Source organism: Lycium barbarum, chromosome 3 (genome assembly GCF_019175385.1).
Source record: "Lycium barbarum isolate Lr01 chromosome 3, ASM1917538v2, whole genome shotgun sequence".
In the NCBI taxonomy this organism is placed as follows: Eukaryota; Viridiplantae; Streptophyta; class Magnoliopsida; order Solanales; family Solanaceae; genus Lycium; species Lycium barbarum.
In genome coordinates this window covers 109,455,177-109,478,787 of record NC_083339.1, presented here as the reverse complement: position 1 = coordinate 109,478,787, position 23,611 = coordinate 109,455,177, and positions in this window count along the sequence as shown.

Here is a 23,611-nt window from a genome sequence, read left to right as displayed (position 1 = left end):
CACCAGCTCCCACAGCAGTCCTCGAGTCCTCTTCGACTCCCACCTCTTCAGCAGCCCATCAGACCACTACTGAGCCAACCATCACAACTGCCCCACCTGCTCCTAGAGTCACCCCTCACATCTACAGCACTTCCTGGGGGTGTCATTATTCCATTCAATAGCCAAAACTTCCATGACTCCTATGTTAAGGCAGACAGATCCGATCGACAGATTGCTAGCTTGTTAGAGGAGTTAGAAGCGATCATAGCGCGGGCAGTCCCAAAGGAGATGGAGTCGCTACAGGAGTCTCTCACCCAATCACACCATCAAATTCACTCCAGAATTGATGGTATTGAGAGGAGAGTCCTTGAGTTGGAGAAGGTGTCATTAGCAGCTGAGATGAAAACGGTACAGAAGGATATAGCGCAACTGAAGGATAAGGTCCTTGCACTTCAGGTTAAGGAAGGGGGAGTGTTTGTATACCCCCCCCCCCCCCAACCAGCAATGCCGATAGATTTGGCATCTTTAGTTCCACTGGTGCCACTATCAAAAGAGGAGCCCTACGGCCCAAGATAGAGACAAGAGGCCTATATCTGTGGATGATAGTGAGGGGCTATACCTAATTGAGTTAGAGGAGCGCCACCTGAAGAGAGCCACATGGCAGTCTCTTGTTGATTACCACTTTATGGGGGCATCGAGCAGCATAGATCCCCCGATTGAGTAGACGATGCCCAGCATCGTGGTACCCAAGGAGGATAGAGGCAAGAGGCCGAGATCTGGGGATGATAGTGAGGGGCTAGACCCAATTGAGTTAGAGGAGCGCCACCTGAAGAGAGCCATATGGTAGTCTCTTGTTAATTACCACTTTGTGGGGGCATCGAGCAGCATAGATCCCCCGGTTGAGCAGACGGTGCCCAGCATCGTGGTACCTAAGGAGGCCGTGACTACTGTCCTAGCAGAGGATCCACTCCCACAGTGTCAGTCCGAGCCTCCTAGCAGCACTATTGATCCAGCACCGACCGATACTGATGCGGTGGGAACAGGATGAGTATCGCGCCGAGTGTGCCTTAGGTAGTCCTAACCCTTATTTTTTCTATGCTTACACTGATGCCCCGAGGATAGTGCATAATTTTTTACTTGGGTTTGGGACCACTTGATGTTATTGTAATGTAAATATGTGCTTAGGAACCCCCTCGGATTTTCTTTGCCATAGTTTTTTTCCTAAGGGGTTTTATTTCTGTCGAAACTGGCATGTTTAGGTTGTATAGATAAGGCAGAATTGTTATAACTTAGATGGCAGTGGTTAATGAACTTAAAGCTATGCATGTTGATTTTGAAACAATTGTTTGATGAAAAAATTACCACTCTCCGAAAATTTTTATGATGTAGATACTCGTGTTATATTGTGTATTGACATGCATGCTTCTGTTTATGACAGTTGGAATATTGGGGTATTATGTGTGTCAAATGTTACTTGGGTAGTAATTGGAGTGATCCTTATGCCATTGTGTGTGTGAGTGCCTTAGTTATGTTCATACTCTGCTGTTGCAATCTAGAACTTGCCTGGTTTTTCATGCTTGAATGCTTAGGATAGTTTAGTTGTGAAATCATTGTAAGCTTTCTTTAGAATTCAGTCACTATTGCCTTATAAGCCTTACCTTGTGATGCAAGTAATCCTTAGTTTCCCCTTTTGAGCCGTTGACCTTTTTCTTGACTAGCCATTAACAAACCCGTACCCGTTTTGAATGAATCCATCTTTGCACCCGTTCCCTCCTTGATACTATTAGAGAGAAGAGGCGAAACGCCTAAGTTAGAGGTGGCAGAAGTGTGAAGAAGAGGCTAAAAGCCTAAGTTGGGGTGGCGTTAGTGATCCAGTCATAATTTGATGTGGGTGTTAGAAAAAAAAGCAATATAATAGTTTAAAATAAAAAAAATCAGAAAAAGTACAGCGCAAAAAGAAAGTAGTTTCATGAATAAGCAACCCACATCGAGGTCGAACAAGTAAAAACAAAGGGAGAAAAATGAGAGGCAAATCAAGGTAAAAGAAAGGTGTAGTATTCAAGGAGGGTGAGTCACTAATTTCTAAATAAGTATCCTACCCATCCCCAAGCCTACATTACAAGCCGACAACAAGTCCTAGTGTGATCACGGCTAAACCGTCCAAAGTTAAGGCATTGAAATTAAGGGCAAGCATATGGTACGTGCATTGGTAGTGTGTGAACGTCTTTGTGAGTGTGAGTGTTTCTTCTCTCTTTCGTCTTTGTCCCAAATTCTTTGTATGTATATGTGTGGGACATTATTTGGTCAGTGTGAGGGCATGAAGGTTGAGCAACATTTAATACTTACCCAAAAGTAGCGTTTGAGTGTGCATCAGTAGTTCCAATAACTTGTTGTCATTTATGGAAGCTTCATTGTTAGTCATGATGTGTTTTGAATCATGCATCTGAGTTGACTGGTTTTAAATTGAGAGGGTTAGTCAAGGGAAATCATGCAAGCTGGTAGTTCTTAGTCAAAACCATTGTAGACATTGTTATTCCATTTGTATCTATGTTAGTTGAGTCGTCTATGTTAGTTGAGTAGTTTGTGTTGTGTGACTTGCTTGAGGACAAGCAAAGACTTTAAGTTGGGGGTGTTGATGTGTCGCGAAATTCTGACACATTTGATGCATTTTTACGGCGAGTTTTACTTGTTTATCAAGCAAGTTTAGGTCTTTTGATGTGTTTGTGTTATGTTACAGGTATTTATCGTGTTTTTGGCACAAGTCGTGAAAATGGCTTAAAGAGATGTTCAAGAAAGAAAAATAACTGAAGCTTGGATTTTAAGGAGCAAAAGACGGACTATATAATATTTACGGACCGCCAATTCAACCGTAGATCAATGACAGAGAGGTCTCATACCTGAAGAAGGAATACATGGCAGAAAGTACGGACCGTACGTTATTTACGGTCTGTAAATCCCACCGTAGATAAGTTACAGCAAAATCTCAACTGAAAGAAGAATGTACGGACCAGTTATAGGGACCGTAAAATATTTACGGTCCGTAGAAAGGGAGCATAGATTTGGGCGGCAGAAGGAGATTTTACGGACAATGTTTGCATATTTTACGGTCCGTATATTGGTCCGTCGAGGGCAATTTTTTCAATATGTTTTTCACGACTTAGACTCTTATAAATACCTGATGTAGGTTTCTTGTAGGCTACAATTCACCAAATTTAAGTTTTATTTCCTTAGCATTGAATACTCGTAGTTTTTGAAGTATTTTTGGGATTACACACAATTGCCATTATTTTCTCGTCAATTCCAATCAATCATTCGTAAGCATTATGATCTCAATTATTTATTATTGTTTTTCTTCTTCTTCTATGAGTAGCTAAATTTCTTTACTAAAGTTTTGAATCCAAGGATGGGTGTTTTGTGATTGAGATTTGTTATCGATAGATGCATAACGGACTGTTAGAGTTTGTTTGTTCTTCGTTTTTATCATATAGTTAGTGGTTGCAACCATTAGCTAATACCACAAAACTTTGGTTTATTTGAGAAAATAACTAGGGTTTGGTAAGAACAAATAACAAGAACTCATGGCTTTAAACTTTGTCTAATAAATTCACTTAGGAATAAGAGGAATTTACTTGGCATAATTAACCGTTCTTCATGTACACTTTCTTATCTTTGGGAAAAGCATAGAAAGAGATAACCTTTTATTATTGGGAAATAGTCTAGATTCACATAGAGGTTAAGTGAATTCATACAACGATCTATTAGAAGTATATCAAGATCAAGACCCATGATCATACACTTTATCTGACGGGGACACAACATTGGTTCTTTTTACCCATTTATTTATAACTTTAAATTACTAGCCAATCTAAATTAGTCCACAAACCAAAACTCTCATAAAACCCTTTTTCTGGAATACACCATCACCGCAAGATTAGTATAATACTTGTTTAGTAAACTTTTCACACCATATTCTCTGTGGGATTCGACCCCAACATTATTGGGTTACTATATTTGACATCGTCCGCTTTATGCTATTAAAAGGTGTAATTTGAGTGTATCAGTTCCCCTCCAACTTTGTAACTTTTTTGGAATTAATAGACATGGTAGGGGCCGAGGCTAGCCCCAGTAGCAAATGTAGCATGATAGGTGGGGTTCAATTGAACCCCTAACTTATGCCGCGGATCATAAATTTATATGTAAAAATTTATTAAAATTGCAATAAATAAAGACATGAACTCATAATTTTTAAAATACAAAGGGTTCAAACTAAGAATTTTAAAAGGTTGAACCCATAGAGCTTAAATCGTCAATCCGCCTAACCCCCCGCACCAATGACTCACAATCATTGGTGATGGCTTACAATTTATAAAAAAAGTTACCAGGTACGAAAAATCGAAGTATACAACACAAACATCCAATGTTTCTTGTGTTCATTTTCTTCTACAGATATTTAATTCTTTTCTCTTTTTTTTGACTTCTTGTCTCGTTTATTTCATAATTTGGTTGTTTCTATTCCCTCTTTTTTTAAAAAGGGTTTCTTTTAATTTTTGGATAATTTTTATGTTACTGAAATAGTTTCTTAGACCAGTGCTTTGCAAATCTAAAATCAAATTCGTGTATTAATGAAAATAATACTATAGTAGTATATTTTTGTCTTTCCACTATTATTCCAATACAATTAATCATCTATTCATCTTGTTTACCCTTAAAATGGATAACAATTGAATTTGTACGCGGTGCTAAGGATACGTGGTTTAATTCAACACGACATTAGATTACATGACAAGACAAGAAGTAAAAAGAAATATATAGATCTGACCGCGATGAATGCTAACTGGCCTCGAACACTAGGAACTGAGGTCGGTCCCCTATGACCGGATAATGAACAGCGAGTAGCAATAAGGAACTTAGAACAGATGAATGAAATTTTACGATTATATTGCTTAGTACGCGGTATATCCCTCTCTCTCTCTCTCTCTCTCTCTGATGGAAAAACTGCCTAAAAATAAATGGGGCCTCCTCTTTATATAGTGGAGGAGTCCTAACCGTAGTACAATTCTAAAAAGGGAACAGAATCTGCTGACAACTGTTTGACGTGATCGGTGCCGAAATATCCGGCTGGTGGCAGATATTTTGGTCTTCTAGTCATGATGTATAACCGTTTTTTTATTCCTCCTTAACTCCTCGTTCCAAGTCGATCCTCGATACTAGGTCTGGAAAGGTCGATCTAATCTTGACCGACCATAACTTGAATGCAGGAAAAACGAGGCTATCAGTATCCTTGGTTCTACCCGTATACAGATAGTCCCTCATTTCCTGAGGTAAAATATTGACTACAAGAAATGGATCCAGATGAGGCTAAATGAGTTGTCCCTACCTGCCTAAGACAAGACATTCGTTCAAACTTTTCACACTCTGCCCGATGCCGGCTCATCATTACTTTAGGCGCCAAATCTTTCTTGGGAAACCGCCCCTTGTCAGGGTCCTCGATCCACTACAAATCCTTTTGGACTCTTCTCTACATAAAGCCTATGTATCTTCTCTTTTGTCTTGCATCTTCATCCCCTAAACCTAAACCTAAACCTTATTTTTCCAAAAATCCTTCTCTGCGTCCATATCAAGTTTATACCATTTTCCAAGTTTTGAACCTTCTTTTGTTAGGGCACGATCTTCCCTTGTTAGGCTCTGTACGTCAACCACGGTGATGGCTTCCCTCCCATTGTTAACACAAGGCGAAGACCATTCTGCGTCTCCTCCCCACTCACCGCCTCTGTTGCCGATGGGGGCCACCGGCCATGATGAGGAGTTAGAATTTCTTGCGGTGGATATTCTTCCGTCGGGTTTTAAATACACAAATGACTGTAAAGTATCTTACCACCTCGACTCTGTGGAAAAGTTCGAATCTTGCATTGATGATGCTACCATTCCTGTGGTCGGGGAGGATTGCCACTTTGGTGCAGATGTTGATGTCCGTCCTGTGGAAACTGGGACGAAGATGAATTATCACGTCGTTTGTTACTCGATGGCCTATACCTACCCCTTTGCCATTGGGTTTTCTCTCCCCGTACCTCGAGTGATCGAGGACTTCTGTCGCCGATATTGCGTGTGTATCGGCCAGCTTGCTCCATAGATCTGGAGGCTCGTATATTGAATCGGAGTGTTGGCTAATATAGCCGGGATTCCCTTCACCCTTGATCACCTGTTACACATATACGTACCTCGACTAATCCGAGGTGGGATAATTCACTTGCTTTCTCGAGGAAATTGGGGTCTATGATGATTACGACGGGTGATGGCTCCATCGATTTCTGATGATACGTACGGCTCAACTTCACCGCCCATTTTCCGCTGATTTCCTGGAGGTATGGAACCCTGCTCCGAATCCAATCAAGCCTGAGCTCGTCGTAACCATCTTTGAATAGGTAGTTGCACTTTTTAGGAGCTTCTCGTAGCTCGGACCGTTCCTGGAGGAGGATGGCACCCGAAGGGTGGAAAGGCAGAAGCCACGGTAATTCCCAACCCGCTCATATGATTTTTATTTTTCCAAGTTGTGTTTTAACTTTGAATTCGATTTTCAAGGCTTCAAACAAGAAAATCTTCGAAAGGGAAAACCATTATTGAGGAGGGCGCCGAGGATACCGTTCGGGGAAGATGGACATCAGCGTCAGTGAAGGCATCCCATCCCCGAGCCACTGCGAGCACCACGGTTACTCACTCGGGGATTGGTTCTCGGGTTAAGACGCGCCATATCATGGAGACTCGATGGGAGATCCCTCGTGAAGGACCCATACCGATCGTAGTTATCGATGAGGAAGATTTCCCAGAGCCAAGTACCCCTGGTTCGTCTGCTCCCGATGAGGATTCTGGGGTCATCTAGTCGGTATCACATGCCGCTGCTCACTGTACCGGCTTGGGGTTATTTTTCTTCTAAGTCTAGGGTTTTAAAGTAGGGCTTTTTTCCTTTCCCTTTTTTCTGAACTGAAGTACCCGATAAAATTGGGATTACGCCTTATGGAATAAATTAATAGAACTTTGTTGATCAGTTTCATACTGGGTGTTTACCGAGCGTATTCAACTTTCATTTCTTGCTTGAATCTGTGTTCTCGTTTTACTTCTGAAATATCCGATCTATCATTATCTCGCTTTGTTTGTACATAAAAAATCAGAATTTCTTGTTATCGACCGCCACGTTTGTCTATTATGTACTTCATATTCAAACTTGATCGGTTCGGACCCGCATCCTTTGTGGTCAAATGGGACCTTCATCCGATCATAGTTGTGTTAATGCCGATGCTCGATCTTGGCAGCTTCGAAGTCCCAGTTGTGGGGCTTTCAATCAAAAAGTTTAAGTAACTTATCCAGGAATTGAAGCCAGCAATGGCCTGGACCGTATATATACGCCTCGTCGACCTGGAGGGGTGGTCCGGTTCCTTCTCCTGTACGCTTTCTATGGATGGATAAGATCAAGGTCTCATCCGTCGCATCGCTCTGACATCAGCCACGTGTCAAGTCCCGGTTGGACGAGAAGACGGTTACAGAATGCAAACCGTCTCGGCCCCCCTCTATAAAAGCAAACTTTCTCCTTTCAATTTTTCACTTTTCAGATTTTCACCAGAAAAAGAATATTTTTACCCTCGTGCCTTTGAATACGTAAATCTTCATACCCATACATTCATATCCTCAAATTTTCATCACATGTTCTTAATCAAATCTTCAAAAACTAAGTCTTCCAAAACTAAGGCCGGCGAGAAATCATCGGCTTCGAAACCGGAACCGGCGTTGTCAGATTTTGTCCCGGCTAGTTATATTATAGCCAAGTATTTCATGGTCGAGAAACCTTCCTAGCATGATTATCTATGCACGATTCCCCCGAGTAAACCCAAGCGGGTTAAAGAAGATTGCGGTTGGAAAGATATGGAGGTCGTTATTCTCGATCAAACGAAAGCCATAGAGACCTATGTAGAGGGGTATCTGAGTGTTTATACTTATCCTTTCATATTTAGTCTGCTTCACCGGTGATCATGGACTTTTGCAAGAAGTATGAGGTATGCCTCGGTCAGATCCATCCCTCGTTTTGGAGGATCGTGGTTCTCCTCCATTATTTTACAACGAATATGAATGAACCTTTCACAGTAGGTCACCTCCTCCGGTTATATAGTCCACGAGTATTTCAGGGAGGCATGATTAAGCTCACGAAACAACCAAAGAAAGCTCCCTTTTCTAGCCTTGATGAAGATAGGGATCGAGGTTGGCAGGGAAGGTTTGTCCGAGTCAAGACCGAGGATTTAATTCCTGCTGACAAGATGCCATTCCTTGAGAAGTGGAATCCAACTCGTAAGTGTCCTTCGTTACAAATACCCCGGTTGTATCTCAGATATTTGATTTGTAATAATAATTTTCTAACTTTGTTCATGTGCGTGTAGCAATCTCTCGAACCCTAGGCGCAGTTGCTAATGTAGAGGGATGGATTCGGAACATTTGTTCTCAGCTCACCTACAACGATCCCAACTGGGGCGCGCTATTTCGGTCTAGGTAGGAGGGCGATAATCATGGTGAGTTCTTTACCGTGGTGCTGTCTCGTTGCGTATGCTATGATTGGTATGCTCATTCCACCCCTTTCCCTTTTGTAGGTCTCTCAAAGGCCACCAAAATTCGGGGGCTGGATGATGAAGAGGCCTCGAATGACGAGGAGAAAATTGAGGCTCTCGGCCAGGGACGGCCTTCCAAACCCCCTACTCAGAATCAAATCGGGGGCGAGGCCGCCAACGGAGGCAAGATCGATAAGAAGAGAAGGCGATCCTCCGAATCTTCTCGCGCCCCTTCCGAGGTCAGTAAAAGATCGAGGCTTACCATCGAGGATCCTACTACAGAAGATACCCGGGCACGGGTTCTAGATGCCGATGTCCTTCACTTACTCAAGGATCATTCGGATAATGAAGTCCAGGCGTTGGCCAAGCACCGGCCTTCTAGTGAAAATGTCAATCAAGAGCGCAAAAGCTCGATAGAAACCACTCCCTCTTTGGTGGGACGTTCAGAAGCGGCGAGATCGGCAGGTGTAGAAACCGTTGGGCCGAAGATCAAGGTGCCCCAATATGCTGCTACAAAGCCTCTATCAGCAAGAGATTCGGGGCAATATACCGCCGCAGCCACTGGATCGAGGTCAGCACCTTTTGCGTCTGATTCGAAGGTACCTTACATTCTGCCTTTATATGGCATAGGTTATGTCCTTCCAATATAGGCTGTGGCTTCGGCTGAGACCATTATTTGCATACAGGACTCGCCGCCTCGAATAATGGATATTCCATCCGACGGTGCTCGGGCCAAAGGCAAAATTGTCGAGGATCCTGTGGGACCAGTAGAGGTGTCCGGCATTGGACCGAGAAAATGATATCCCGACCACAGGCTGTTCGGGATTCGAACACTTGTCAATCCCCGTGGCCAGTAGCATCGGTGTCAATTCAGGACCTAGATTGGAGAAGACTTTCCCGACCCCCAACGTAGACCCGAATTGAAAAAGGCTGGTCTTGTTCAAGGTTCCGGCCGACATGAACTTGTTGTTGGGGCCTGTCGGGATGGCTACCTACCTGTACCCTCTAGTGACCGACGAGGATCGAAAGAAAATAGAGGAGGTCAGCGAATCATGCCTTTGGAATGAGGCCCAACATGCTTTGAACCAGGTATATCTAGTTCCCTTTGTTTTTACACTTAACTTTATTTCTGTCACATCTCATCAATTGCTTCTCTTTCTTTTTTAGGCCTCTGTGCTCTATCATGCAAGTTTTCACCGACTTAGGTAAGGGGTGGACCGTCTTAAGGAGGAGCTCGAGAAGAAGACTCAGGATGTGGATACGCTCAGGGATCTTTATGGGTAGAAACTGGAGTATATTTCGACCTTCCTCACCCCTCTGTCCTTCAGTCAGATCTGGAAGCAGCCCGGAAAGAGGCTGCCGAGGAAAAATAGGAACATGACCGGTTAGCAGAGAAGGTAAAGGCTTTCGAGGTTCATAATAAACTGTTAACAGCCGATGCTAATGTTACTCCTTCTCAGGCCCGGTCTTATGTGACCCACATCGACCAACTTCGGGCAGAACTAGACGAGATCAAACCCGAACTCGATGTTTTAAAAAAAAAAGTGATTGGTGTTGTTACCGAGCAGGATGCTCTCAAGGAGAAACTCCGTGTGATGTCTGAGCAAGCTGCCGAACTTCGGTCTAAACTTTACCAGGCCGAATCAGAACGTGATGTCCTTTGCCGAGATCTTGCCGATCTGCAGGCCAAACATAACAAAGCCCTGGGCCAAATCCTGGGATATGACAGCATGTTGACTCAGTATGAAGCCGATGTGACCGCTGCCGAGAGGGCTAGCGATGCTCGAGCCGAATATATGCGGCGTTTATCCCGAAGGGATACTCTTGAAGAGATTCAGGCCACCGGGATAGATTTATCCGATCTAATCGAGAGGGATTTGGAACTTGAAGCAGAAGCAAAGGCCGTGTATGATCCTGAGGAATTGGATAGCGACCTCGAGGGTGATGTTGTGAGCTCGGGTGAAGATTAGGCTTAGGGGCCTTGTATTTCTTTTTGTCTTTTGGACTTCAAGGTCATCTATCTGTGCCTTTATAAATCTTTGACTTTATATATAAGAAGATTTTTGCCCGGCTTATCCATCGTTTTTTATTGCCTTGTATTTTGTGTTTGAGAATTATAATATTCATTGGCTCGGTTTAATGTTTGTCCAATAAGCGCCCTTGCCTTAGCATGTAAATCTAAAGTGACAGTGACTCGTTCTCGAGTGTGTGTGATATGCGAATGGCCTTATTTGCGAACTTAGACGTCTCTGAGTCGTACAACGTGGTTGTTTTTAGACCATAAGCTTTAACTGTTTAGACCGTAGTCTTTTATTCTAACGCATTTCAAATTGGGGGTCCGATTTCGGTAACATGCAGACATGCAATATTAGATATCGCTTTTGTTGATTGAACCGGAAACAAATTTACGATAATTGTCGTGGCATGAACAAGCTAATTAGACACGATTCAATCGATCATTTGGTCCTCTTACATCAAATCCTATCGTTCAAGCCTTGGCTTTACATAGGTATCAATTAATCCCGGGAATGATAGTCCCCTAGTATTTGAGTTTGAAATGTGAGAGCTCGGGTACTATTGAGTCGATATGGGAAATCCCCAGTCCCCAGTTCTTGACCGGTCTTTTATATTTTAGTAGCACAATGTACGGCGCTGTCTCATTAAAAACCTTGTCAGGAAACCCACTTCGGGACAAAACCAATCGAAGGGAAAACGAGTGCAGCACGTGCTTTAAGTCCTAAGTCTATGACTTTTCGGCTTCTATCGTGCTGCTTCTGATGTCCACTTCGATGTATGCCTACATGTTTAAATCAAAGAGAACATAAACAAAAATTTATTCGTACCTTTAGCAATAGTATCGTTTCAGGTGTCCCACGTTCCAGTTGTTTGGAAGTTGTATTCCATTTCCATTCTCGAGTTGATAGGATCCGTTCCCGGTTATGCTGGTGACTCTGTATGGCCCTTCCTAGTTCGGACCCAATTTCCCTTCGTTGGGGTTTTTGGTATGAAGTGTGACCTTCCTCAAGACCAAGTCCCCAATCTGAAAGTATCTAAGGTTAGCCTTTCGGTTATAGTATCTTTGCATCCTTTGCTTTTGAGCTGCTAACAGGACGTAGATGGCTTCTCTCTTTTCATCCACGAGATTCAGACTAGCAGACATCACTTTGAGGTTCGAGTCTTCATTAGCATGTTCAAATCTTAAGCTTGGTTCACTGATCTCGACGGGTATTAGAGCCTCGGTTCCATATACCAGGGAGAATGGCATTTCCCCGGTACTTGATCTCACCGTAGTGCGATAAGCCCATAAGACCTCGGGTCAAATCTGCTTCCATCGGTGTTTAGAGTCGGTCAGCCTTTTCTTTAAGTTCTGCAGTATAATCTTATTTGTTGACTCCGCTTGGCCATTCGCGCTCGGGTGGTATCGGGTGGACAAGATCTTTTTGATCTTGTATTCTTCGAAGAACTTCCTGACTTTGTTCCCTATGAACTGCTTCCCGTTATCACACGCGATTTTCGCATGTACCCCGAATCGATAGATTATATAGTCATAAATGAAGTCAATGACTTCCTTTTCTCTGACCCTTTCAATTTCCTGCGCTTCAACCCACTTAGAGAAATAATCAGTCATAAGTAAAATAAAATGTGCCTTACCTAGGGCCCAGGGCAAAGGCCCTACTATATCCATTCCCCATTTCATGAATGGCCATGGAAAAAGGACCTGATGAAGCTCTTCCCCCGGTTGGTGTATCGACGGGGCGTGCCTTTGGCATTCGTTGCATTTTCGAACGAATTTTTTAGTGTCTTTCTCCATCTCGTTCCAGTAGTAACCCACCCTAATCAGCTTGCGAACCAGTAAGTCGGCTCCCGAATGGTTTCCACAAATCCTCTCGTGAATTTTCCTCATAGCATAGTTGATTTCCCCTGGCCCCAAGCATCTTGCTAAAGGATTGTAAAATGATCTTCGGTATAGCTGGCCGTCGACCAAACAAAATCTCGCTACTTTGGTTCGAAGGGTCCTCGAGTCTTTGGCATCGGGTGATAGCTTCCCTGTTTGAAGATAGTCTATGTATTGATTTCTCCAATCCCAAGTGAAGCTGGTTGAATTTATCTCAGCGTGGCCGGTCTCGATGATGGAACTCATTAGCTGTACCACAGTGCCGGAATTAAATTCCTCCGATTCTACCGATGACCCCAGGTTGGCCAGAGCGTCGGCCTCGTTATTTTGATCTCGAGGCACGTGTTCGAGTGTCCATTCCTTGAATCACAAAGGACCACCTGTAGCTTTTCCACATATCTCCATATTCATTCGTCTTTGACCTCGAATGTACCGTTCAATTGGTTGACCACTAAGAGGGAATCACATTTAGCCTCAATGATTTCGGCTCCCAAGCTCTTTGCTAGTTCTAGACCTGCAATCATAGCCTCATATTCGGCTTCATTGTTAGTCATATGAACAGATCTAATAGATTGTCTTATTATGTCACTAGTTGGTGGTTTGAGAACGATCCCCAACCTGGACCCTTTCATATTGGAAGCTCCGTCCATGTATAAGGTCCAGACTCTCGAACTAGTTCCCGAAGTGAGGAATAGTTCTTTATTGACTACGGGGATCATGGCCGGCATGAAGTTGGCCACGAAGTCTGCTAGTATTTGGGATTTAATAGCAGTCTGGGGTCTGTACTCAATATCGTACCCGCTAATCTCGACAACCCATTTTGCTAACCGGCCTGAGAGTTCGGGTTTATGCATGATATTCCTCAATGGGTAAGATGTTACGACACATATAGGATGGCATTGAAAGTAAGGTTTTAATTTTCTAGATGCACTCAATAAAGCTAATGCAAGTTTTTCTAAGTGCGGGTATCGGGTTTCAGCATCACCTAGGCTCATACTTATATAGTAAACTGGGTATTGCGTACCTTCTTCTTCTCGAACCAGGACACCACTTACCGCTATCTCGGACACCGCCAAGTATAGGTACAACTGCTCATTCTCCTTTGGTGTGTGTAGCAAGGGGGGCTCGACAAGTACTTCTTGAGTTCCGTTAAGGCCTTCTGTGTTACACCTCGGAAATTCCCCATTTACGTACAGTGAATAGACTAACGAAGGATACGAGTATTCGATATTTTAATAAGAAAGGAATGACGTTTGATGACCCTAATTACGATTTCAAAGGCAATTGAGATAAGAGGAGAAAGTTTGCCAAGAGAAGGCAAGGCAAACGATGTGTATCAGAAGGAAATTACGAGTAACGAGTTAATGATAACTAAATGGTGCTTTGAAGAAGAGTTATAACGTCCCATAGATTGTTAACGAGGTGATAAACAAGTGCTAAGAAGGTTCCCTATGGATTGGAGATCAAACGAAGTGACAAGAAAAAGATCAAAGAAAAGATGAGTTATACGGTTGATTATACGGACTGTATAATGTTATACAGCCCGTATAATAGACCGTAGGATTGTCACAGAATGAAGTTGTTGAGGGGTTGATTTCACGGTCACTTATACGGACCGTATAAAATTATACGGCCCGTATAATGTGCCGTCAAATTGACACAAAATGGGATGGTCACTGGAGCAGTTTTACAGTCACTTATACGGACCGTATAAATTTATACGGACCATATAAGGGTCCGTATAATGACGTCGGGACAGATTTTAAGTTTTAAATAAGAGACCCAAGTTCATTTATTTCATTTCATTTTTCATTTTTCATTCTCCACAACTCAAGACATCTCTAGAAACTTCCACATATTTCATATACAAGCACTCATTAGAAATTGATGATCAAGTTCACCAAATCAACAAAACTAAGTGTGGGAAACCCATTAAAGTTCATCTAAGCCAAGGAATTCCATGGAAGATGGAACTAGGGTTTTGCGCAAGTGAAGCATTTCAACCCAAATCTTATTCCTACACCATCTAAGGTAAGATTCATGGTATTTACATGTTATTTAAAGTACTTGAAAGTTTAAACACATGGATTGTAGAAGACATAGGAAATGGGTCATGCATGAGTGAATAGTGTCATGGTTGAGTAGTAATTTGGGGTGAGTTATGAATATTGGTATGTTGTGATTGTAAGTATGTTATGAATGACATTTAGAACATGGAATAAGTATTATGCGTGAGAAAATGCAATAATGAACTATGACCATGATTATGGAGAAATTCGAGTGAAATGGTGAAATGTGGATAATGTAGATGGATGATGATTGTTCTCTATTATATTGTGAATGTTGTTATAAATGTTTGGGAGTTGATATAGAATATGGGAAAAGTTGTATACACAAAGGAAATGCTGCCCAATTTCCCTTAGCTTTAGTACGTACGTTTAAGTAATCGATTAGCTAATATTCATGCGACTTCTCTTGAAGGTAGAAACGTGGGCATTGAAGGAGAGCAAGCAAGCGATAGATTAGTTAAATCCAAAAGGTATGTAAGACTAATCCTTTCCTTCTAAGGCATGGATCTTCCTAATTTCCCCATGATCATCCTATACGATGGAGGCTATGAGTCCACAAATGTACAAAACTACATACACACATGAATAAGAAAGGAAATACGATACGAGCATGATAATGATGATGATGAACATAAGCATAAGGAATCCTAGTGTAATATAAGATGTCCATGAAGCTAATAATTCTAAGTACGGTTCATCGATGTTTCTCCTTGTATACACTCACCTTATACCCTATTTCCTTCAAGGTGAGGCAGAATGCTTATAAGTGCTCCATAATGGGATCGGGGGTTCACGACCTTATGTCACCCCGGCATAGCCATAGTTGCCTTCAAGTCCTAATGTATGTCGTTAATGATAAATGTTTAATGATGCTAAGTCATGATATGTCTATGAAATGATCAATATGTAAGTTTATAGTATACCTATGCTATGTATGAAAATGTTGAATTACGATGGTTATATGACGATGTGATTCCACCGTGCCTAGAGGGCCGGACATGACACCACTAGTGGGCGGCATATGATGGTTACCCAGACGCGGGTTAACGATGAGGATTATGATGTGATGATGTATGCGCTGTGATGACATATGTATTATAAATATATAAATATACGAAATATGTATGAAATGCATTCACTTATGACACTCATGCAGGTTATACCTTCCTCTTATGGATCATGATTCTTCTATTACGTTTATTTCGTTCTTGTTTTACATACTCAGTACAATGTTCGTACTGATGTCCGTTTCTTTGGACGATGTGTTCATGACCACAGGTAGACAGGGAGGTGAGCTTGATCCAGACTCGTAGGAGCCGTCAGCTGACTAGAGAGCACTCCATTGTTCCAGAGGTGCTACTTGGTTCATTCTTTTGTGTGTGTGTGTGTGTGTATATATATATATATATATATATATGTGTGTGTGTGTGTGTGTGTGTGTGTGTGTGTGTGTGTGTATGTATTTTGGGCACTACGGGGTCTTGTCCCGTCTATATGTTTAGTACTCTAGTAGAGGCTCGTAGATGCGCATGTGTGGGTAGTATGGTCTCACGATGATATTATTGTATATATATATTTATATATTATTATTTTGATAGCCGAAGGGCTTATGTATATAAAATCAATTATGTTTTCAAATGGAAAACGGTTGTCTTATGATTATGAGTATATGAATAGTAAAGAATGTGTATAATAACTATGATGAGTAAGGAAATGAGTGGTGCTCGGTGGTTAGCCCCGGGTACCCGTCGCGGCCCCTAGGCGGGTCGTGAAAAAAGTGGTATCAGAGCAGTTCCATCCTAGGAAGTTTCTACGAGCTGTGTCTAGTAGAGTCTTGTTTATGATGTGTTGCGCGCCACACTAATAAACAGGAGGCTACAGGCATTTAGGAAAAATGACCATCTTTCATCTTAAGAGATCGTGCGATAGAGCTGTGTTATAAGTTTTTCCCCTCTTAATAGTGTGTTATTATTTGAGAAATGCCGCCAAAGGGAAAAGCTACGGCCGCCCAGAAGGGCAAGACGACGACAAAAAGGCGGGTAGAAAGAGAGCCGCCAATGAATGTAGAAGAGGGCGAGTCATATAACGAGGCCCCCTCTAATACTTCCTCCACCCCGCCCAATGTAAAAGAACAAGGAGGAGCTTCAGCTCCAGTTCCTCCACCGGTTCCTTCGGGTCAACAAGTGACCGAGGCCATTCATTTATTGACACAGTTGGTTTCCGCTCAGGCACAGCAGCAGAATGTGAGTTCAAGTGATCGGGCAGCTAGTACCAGAGCCTGTGACTTTATGAGTTTAAATCCTCCGGAGTTTTTCTGGTCAAAGCCGGATGAAGACCTGCGAGGATTTATTGAAGAGATGCTGCGAACATTGAGGATTATCCATGCCTCCGAGACTGAATCTGTGGAGTTAGAATCTTATAGACTCCGAGATGTGGCGGTATTGTGGTACAATAATTGGCTAGCATCAACAAAGGAAAATGTGCCTCCTCCCGTGTGGCAAGAATTTGTAGATGCTTTCATCTGTCACTATTTTCCACCTGAGGTCCACCGAGCTAGAGCGGATAGGTTCTTAAATCTAAAGCAAGGAAGTATGGGTGCCCGGGAATATAGCCTTCAATTTAATTCCTTGGCTAGATATGCTCCGACTATGGTGGCCGACATGGGAGATAGAGTGCATCGCTTTGTGAGTGGCTTGGGGCCACAATTATTCAAGGATTGATTGACGGCTTCGTTACAAGAAGGGATGGATATTTCCCGAATACAAGACCATGCCCAGAATTTAGAAGGGCAACGACATCCGCAAAGGGGTGATCGCGACATTGATAGAAGGTAAAGCAAGAGGTCCAGATCTATGGGGGCAGGTAGCGATTATAGAGGGGGATCCAGGCAGACTTATTCCCGACATTCAGGCCAATCGGTGACTAGTGCGCCTCCACGATTTGCAGATAGGAGGTTTGATCGCTCCTTTCCTTCAGGACAGGGTCAGAGTTTGAGAGCTTCAGGTTCCCAGTTCGGGGGTGATTACAGTCAGAGGAGACCACCAGTTCCACGATATAGCCAGTGCAAGAAATTACACTCGGGTCCATGTCGCCAGGGCACAGATGCTTGCTATATTTGTGGACAGACTGGGCATTTGATGCGAGATTGCCCTTCGAGGTATGGTAGAGGTGGGGTTCAGCCCACAGGGTCAGCAGCGGGTTCATCTTCAGTGCGCCCGGTAGGGAAGACTTCCCAGATGTCAGCAGGTCGAGGTAGAGGCAGAGGGGGAGCATCTACTTCAGGTGCCATTCAGCCCCGTGTGTATGCTTTAGCCGGACGACAGGATCTTAAGTCCTTCCCGGATGTGGTTACAGGTACATTATCTGTATTTTCCCATGATGTGTATGCATTGATAGATCTGGGTTCTACATTTTCTTATATTACTCTGTATGTTGCTGATTGTATTGGGGTGAAACCTGAGCCAATCAAACCTTTTGAGGTATCTACTCCGGTTGGTGATCCCGTGATAGATAGATAGGTGTATAAAAATTGTGTACTCGTGATATGCAATCGCCAAACCAAAGCTGATTTAATTGAGCTGGAAATGCTAGATTTTGATGTGATTATGGGCATGGATTGGTTGGCTTCATGCTATGCCAATGTTGATAGTCGAATGAAAGTAGTTCGATTTCAATTTCTGGGAGAGCCCGTACTTGAATGGAAGGGTAATACAGCATCTCCAAAAGGTAGGTTTATTTCCTACCTTAAGTCAAGGAAGTTGATAGCTAAGGGTTATATCTATCACCTAGCCCGAGTACATGACACCGAAGCAACGTCGCCAACTTTCCAATCCGTTTCGGTAGTGAATGAATTTCCGGATGTATTTTCGAATGAACTTCTAGGCCTTCCTCCAGAAAGAGAAATTGGCTTCGCTATTGATGTGTTGCCTGACACCAAGCCTATTTCCATTCCTCCTTATCAAATGGCTCCGGCAGAATTGAAAGAGCTAAAGGCACAGTTGAAAGATTTGCTTGAGAAAGGGTTTATTAGACCCAGTTCATCGTCGTGGGGAGCACCAGTCTTGTTCGTGAGAAAGAAAGATGGTTCCCTACGAATGTGCATCAATTATAAGCAGTTGAACAAGGTGACGATAAAGAACAAATATCCCCTCCCAAGGATTGATTATTTGTTTGATCAACTACAGGGTGCCAAGTGGTTTTCCAAAATAGACTTGAGGTCGGGTTATCATCAGGTGAGAGTTAGAGAAGAAGAAATTCCCAAAACAGCTTTCAGAACTAGATATGGCCATTATGAATTCCGGGTGATGTCGTTTGGGTTGACTAATGCTCCGGCAGTGTTCATGAATTTGATGAATAATATACTCAGGCCCCTCTTAGATCTATTTGTGATAGTATTCATTGATAATATTCTGGTATATTCTCGCACAGAATCAGAACATGCCGATCACTTACGAATTGTTCTTGGAATTCTTTGAGCCCGAGAATTATATGCAAAATTTTCAAAGTGCGAGTTTTGGCTGAATTCTGTAACATTTCTGGGCCATGTTTTTTCAGATGATGGTATTCGAGTCAATACTCAGAAAATTGAAGCTGTGAAGACTTGGCCAAGGCCTACGACGCCTACAGAAGTCCGTAGTTTTCTAGGATTGGTAGGTCACTATAGAAGGTTCGTAGAAGGGTTTTCATCTATTTCGGCCCCATTGACGAAGCTAACCCAGAAGTCAGCTAAATTTCAATGGAATGATGCTTGTGAACGCAGCTTCCAAAGGTTGAAGGACAAATTAACCTCAGCTCCAGTCCTAACACTTCTAGAAGGGCCAGATGGTTATGTTGTGTACTGTGACGCCTCCGGTGTTGGGTTAGGATGTGCGTTAATGCAGCACGGTAAAGTCATTTCTTATGCTTCGAGACAACTACGGAAACATGAAAAGAACTATCAAACTCATGACCTCGAATTAGCTGTAGTTATTCATGCATTAAAAATGTGGAGACACTACTTGTATGGTGTGCATGTTGATATCTATAAAGATCACAAGAGTCTTCAGTACATTTTCAAGCAGAAGGAGTTGAATATGCGGCAGAGGCGGTGGTTAGAATTGTTGAAAGACTATGATGTGAGTATTTTATACCACCCCAGAAAAGCGAATGTAGTAGCTGATGCGCTTAGCAACCGATCAATGGGTAGCCTATGTGAAGTTTTCCCGGAAAAGAGAGAGATGGTTCATGAGCTCCACCAATTAGCTAATCTTGGAGTGCATGTAATTGATTCGGGTAGTGCGGGGATTAGTATAAATGATCCCACAGTTTCGTCCCTGAATATGGAAGTAAAAGAGCGTCAGTATGAAGATCCTCAGTTGAGCCATTATAGAGATGTATTTCACGAAAAAGAGAATTCTCCATTCGAAACCTCCCCAGATGGAATTCTTAAATACTGAGGCAGGCTGTGTGTGCCGAATGTTGCAGAATTGCGCCAGCGAATTCTAGAAGAAGCCCATTATTCTCGGTATTCTATTCACCCAGGTGCAACAAACATGTATCACGATCTCAAATTGATATATTGGTGGGATGGCATGAAGAGAGACATAGCAGAATTTGTAGCCCAATGTCCAAATTTCCAACAAGTAAAAATCGAACATCAACAGCCAGGAGGATTATTGCAAGCAATAGAAATCCCTACTTGGAAATGGGAAGTGATCAACATGGATTTTATTGTGGGGTTACCTCGTTCCCTAGGCAAGTATGATTCCATATGGGTGATTGTGGACAGACTCACGAAAGCAGCTCATTTTCATCCGGTCAGGATCACATACTCAGCTGAAGATTATGCAAGGTTGTATCTCAAGGAAATTGTGCGACTCCATGGTATTCCACTATCCATTATCACAGATAGAGGAGCACAGTTTACTTCCAAGTTTTGGAAATCCTTTCAAGAAGGTCTAGGTACCCAAGCGAAGCTTAGTACGGCATTTCATCCGCAGACTGATGGACAAGCCGAACGTACTATTCAGACCTTGGAGGATATGCTAAGAGCATGTGTTCTGGATTTCGGAGGAAGCTGGGATGATCATTTTCCTCTAATCGAATTTGCATACAACAATAGTTATCATTCCAGTATCCAAATGGCTCCTGTGAAGCTCTATATGGAAGGAAGTGTAGGTCCCCAATTGGATGGTTTGAAACAGGAGAAGTACAGTTAATAGGCCCTGAATTGATTCAGCAAGCGGTAGAAAAAGTCAAGGTGATCCGAGATCGATTGTTGACAGCCCAAAGTCGCCAAAAATCTTATGCGGACAACCGCCGAAGAGACTTGGAATTTCAAGTTGATGATTGGGTATTTTTGAAAGTGTCGCCAATGAAAGGGGTGATGAGATTTGGCAAGAAAGAGAAGTTAAGTCCTCGATACATTGGACCTTATAAGATTATCCGGAAGGTGGGTCATGTAGCTTATGAATTGGACTTGCCTTCAGAGCTTGAATCGGTTCACCTAGTTTTTCATGTATCAATGCTCCGCAAGTGTGTTGGAGATCCTACGAGGATTGTTCCAATTGATGATGTTCAAGTGACAGAAAGGCTAGCATATGAAGAAGTGCACATTGCCATTTTAGACAGGCAAGTACGAAGATTTCGAAATAAGGAAGTAGCTTCAGTCAAAGTTTTGTGGCGAAACAACAACCGAGAAGAAATGACTTGGGAGGCAGAAGAGAAAATGAAATTCACATATTCGCACTTATTCCAACCCCCAGGAGAGATTCGAGATGAAACACTAACATTATAAGGTATGTATGCTTTTTTTCATGCTTTTGGTCGTGTGTGGCCAATTTATATAGTTATTATGTTGTGGCCCTGTGAGACAGTATTATTATGGGTTATTGTGATAGGATGGTATTGTCCTATTACAGGGGAAACTCTGGCGAAATTTTCATAGAATTCCCAGGTGTTTAACATTAGAGGACGAATGTTCCAAAAGGGGGGAAGAATGTTACACCTCGGAAATTCCCCATTTACGTATAGTGAATAGACTAACGAAGGATACGAGTATTCGATATTTTAATAAGAAAGGAATGACGTTTGATGACCCTAATTACGATTTTAAAGGCAATTGAGATAAGAAGAGAAAGTTTGCCGAGAGAAGGCAAGGCATACGATGTGTATCGGAAGGAAATTACGAGTAACGAGTTAATGATAACTAAATGGTGCTTTGGAGAAGAGTTATAACGTCCCTTAGATTGTTAACGAGGTGATAAACAAGTGCTAAGAAGGTTCCCTATGGATTGGAGATCAAACGAAGTGACAAGAAAAAGATCAATGAAAAGATGAGTTATACGGTCGATTATACGGACCGTATAGTGTTATACGGCCCGTATAATGGACCGTAGGATTGTCACAGAATGAAGTTGTTGAGGGGTTGATTTCACGGTCATTTATACGGATCGTATAAAATTATACGGCCCGTATAATGTGCCGTCAAATTGACACAAAATGGGATGGTCACTGGAGCAGTTTTACAGTCACTTATACGGACCGTATAAGTGTCCGTATAATGAAGTCAGGATAGATTTTAAGTTTTAAATAAGAGACCCAAGTTCATTTATTTCATTTTTCCACACATTTCATATACAATAACTCATGAGAAATTGATGATCAAGTTCACCAAATCAACAAAACTAAGTGTGGGAAACACATTAAAGTTCATCTAAGCCAAGGAATTCCATGGAAGGTGGAACTAGGGTTTTGCTCAAGTGAAGCATTTCCACCCAAAGATTATTCCTACACCATCTAAGGTAAGATTCATGGTATTTACATGTTATTTAAAGTACTTGAAAGTTTAAACACATGGATTGTAGAAGACGTAGGAAATAGGTCATGAATGAGTGAATAGTGTCATGGTTGAGTAGTAATTTGGGGTGAGTTATGAATATTGGTATGTTGTGATTGTAAGTATGTTATGAATGACATTTAGAACATGGAATAAGTATTATGCGTGAGAAAATGCAATAATGAACTATGACCATGATTATGGAGAAATTGGAGTGAAATGGTGAAATGTGGATAATGTATGATGATGATTGTTGTCTATTATATTGTGAATGTTGTTATGAATGTTTGGGAGTTGATATAGAATATGGGAAAAGTTGTATACACAAAGGAAATGCTTCCCAATTTCCCTTAGCTTTAGTATGTACGTTTAAGTAATCGATTAGCTAATATTCATGCAACTTCTCTTGAAGGTAGAAACGTGGGCATTGAAGGAGAGCAAGCAAGCGATAGATTAGTTAAACGCAAAAGGTATGTAAGACTAATCATTTCCTTCTAAGGCATGAATCTTCCTAATTTCTCCATGATCATCCTATACGATGGAGGCTATGAGTCCACTAACGTACAAAACTACATACGCACATGAATAAGAAAGGAAATACGATGCGAGCATGATAATGATGATGATGAACATAAGCATGAGGAATCCTAGTGTAATATAAGATGTCCATGAAGCTAATAATTCTAAGTATGGTTCATCGATGTTTCTCCTTGTATACACTCACCTTATACCCTATTTCCTTCAAGGTGAGGCAGAATGCTTATAAGTGCTCCATAATAGGATCGGGGGTTCACGACCTTATGTCACCCCGACATAGCCATAGTTGCCTTTAAGTCCTAATGTATGTCGTTAATGATAAATGTATAATGATGCTAAGTCATGATATGTCTATGAAATGATCAATAATGTAAGTTTATAGTATACCTATGCTATGTATAAAAATGTTGAATTACGATGGTTATATGACGATGTGATTCCACCGTGCCTAGAGGGCCGGACATGTCACCGCTAATGCGAGTTGCTTATGATTCCACCATGACTAGAGGGCCGGACATGTCACCGCTAATGCGGGCTGCTTATGATTCCACCGTGCCTAGAGGGCCGGACATGTCACCGCTAATGCGGGCTGCTTATGATTCCACCGTGCCTAGAGGGCCGGACATGACACCACTAGTGGGCGGCATATGATGGTTACCCGGACGCGGGTTAACGATGAGGATTATGATGTGATGATATATGCGTTGTGATGACATATGTATTATAA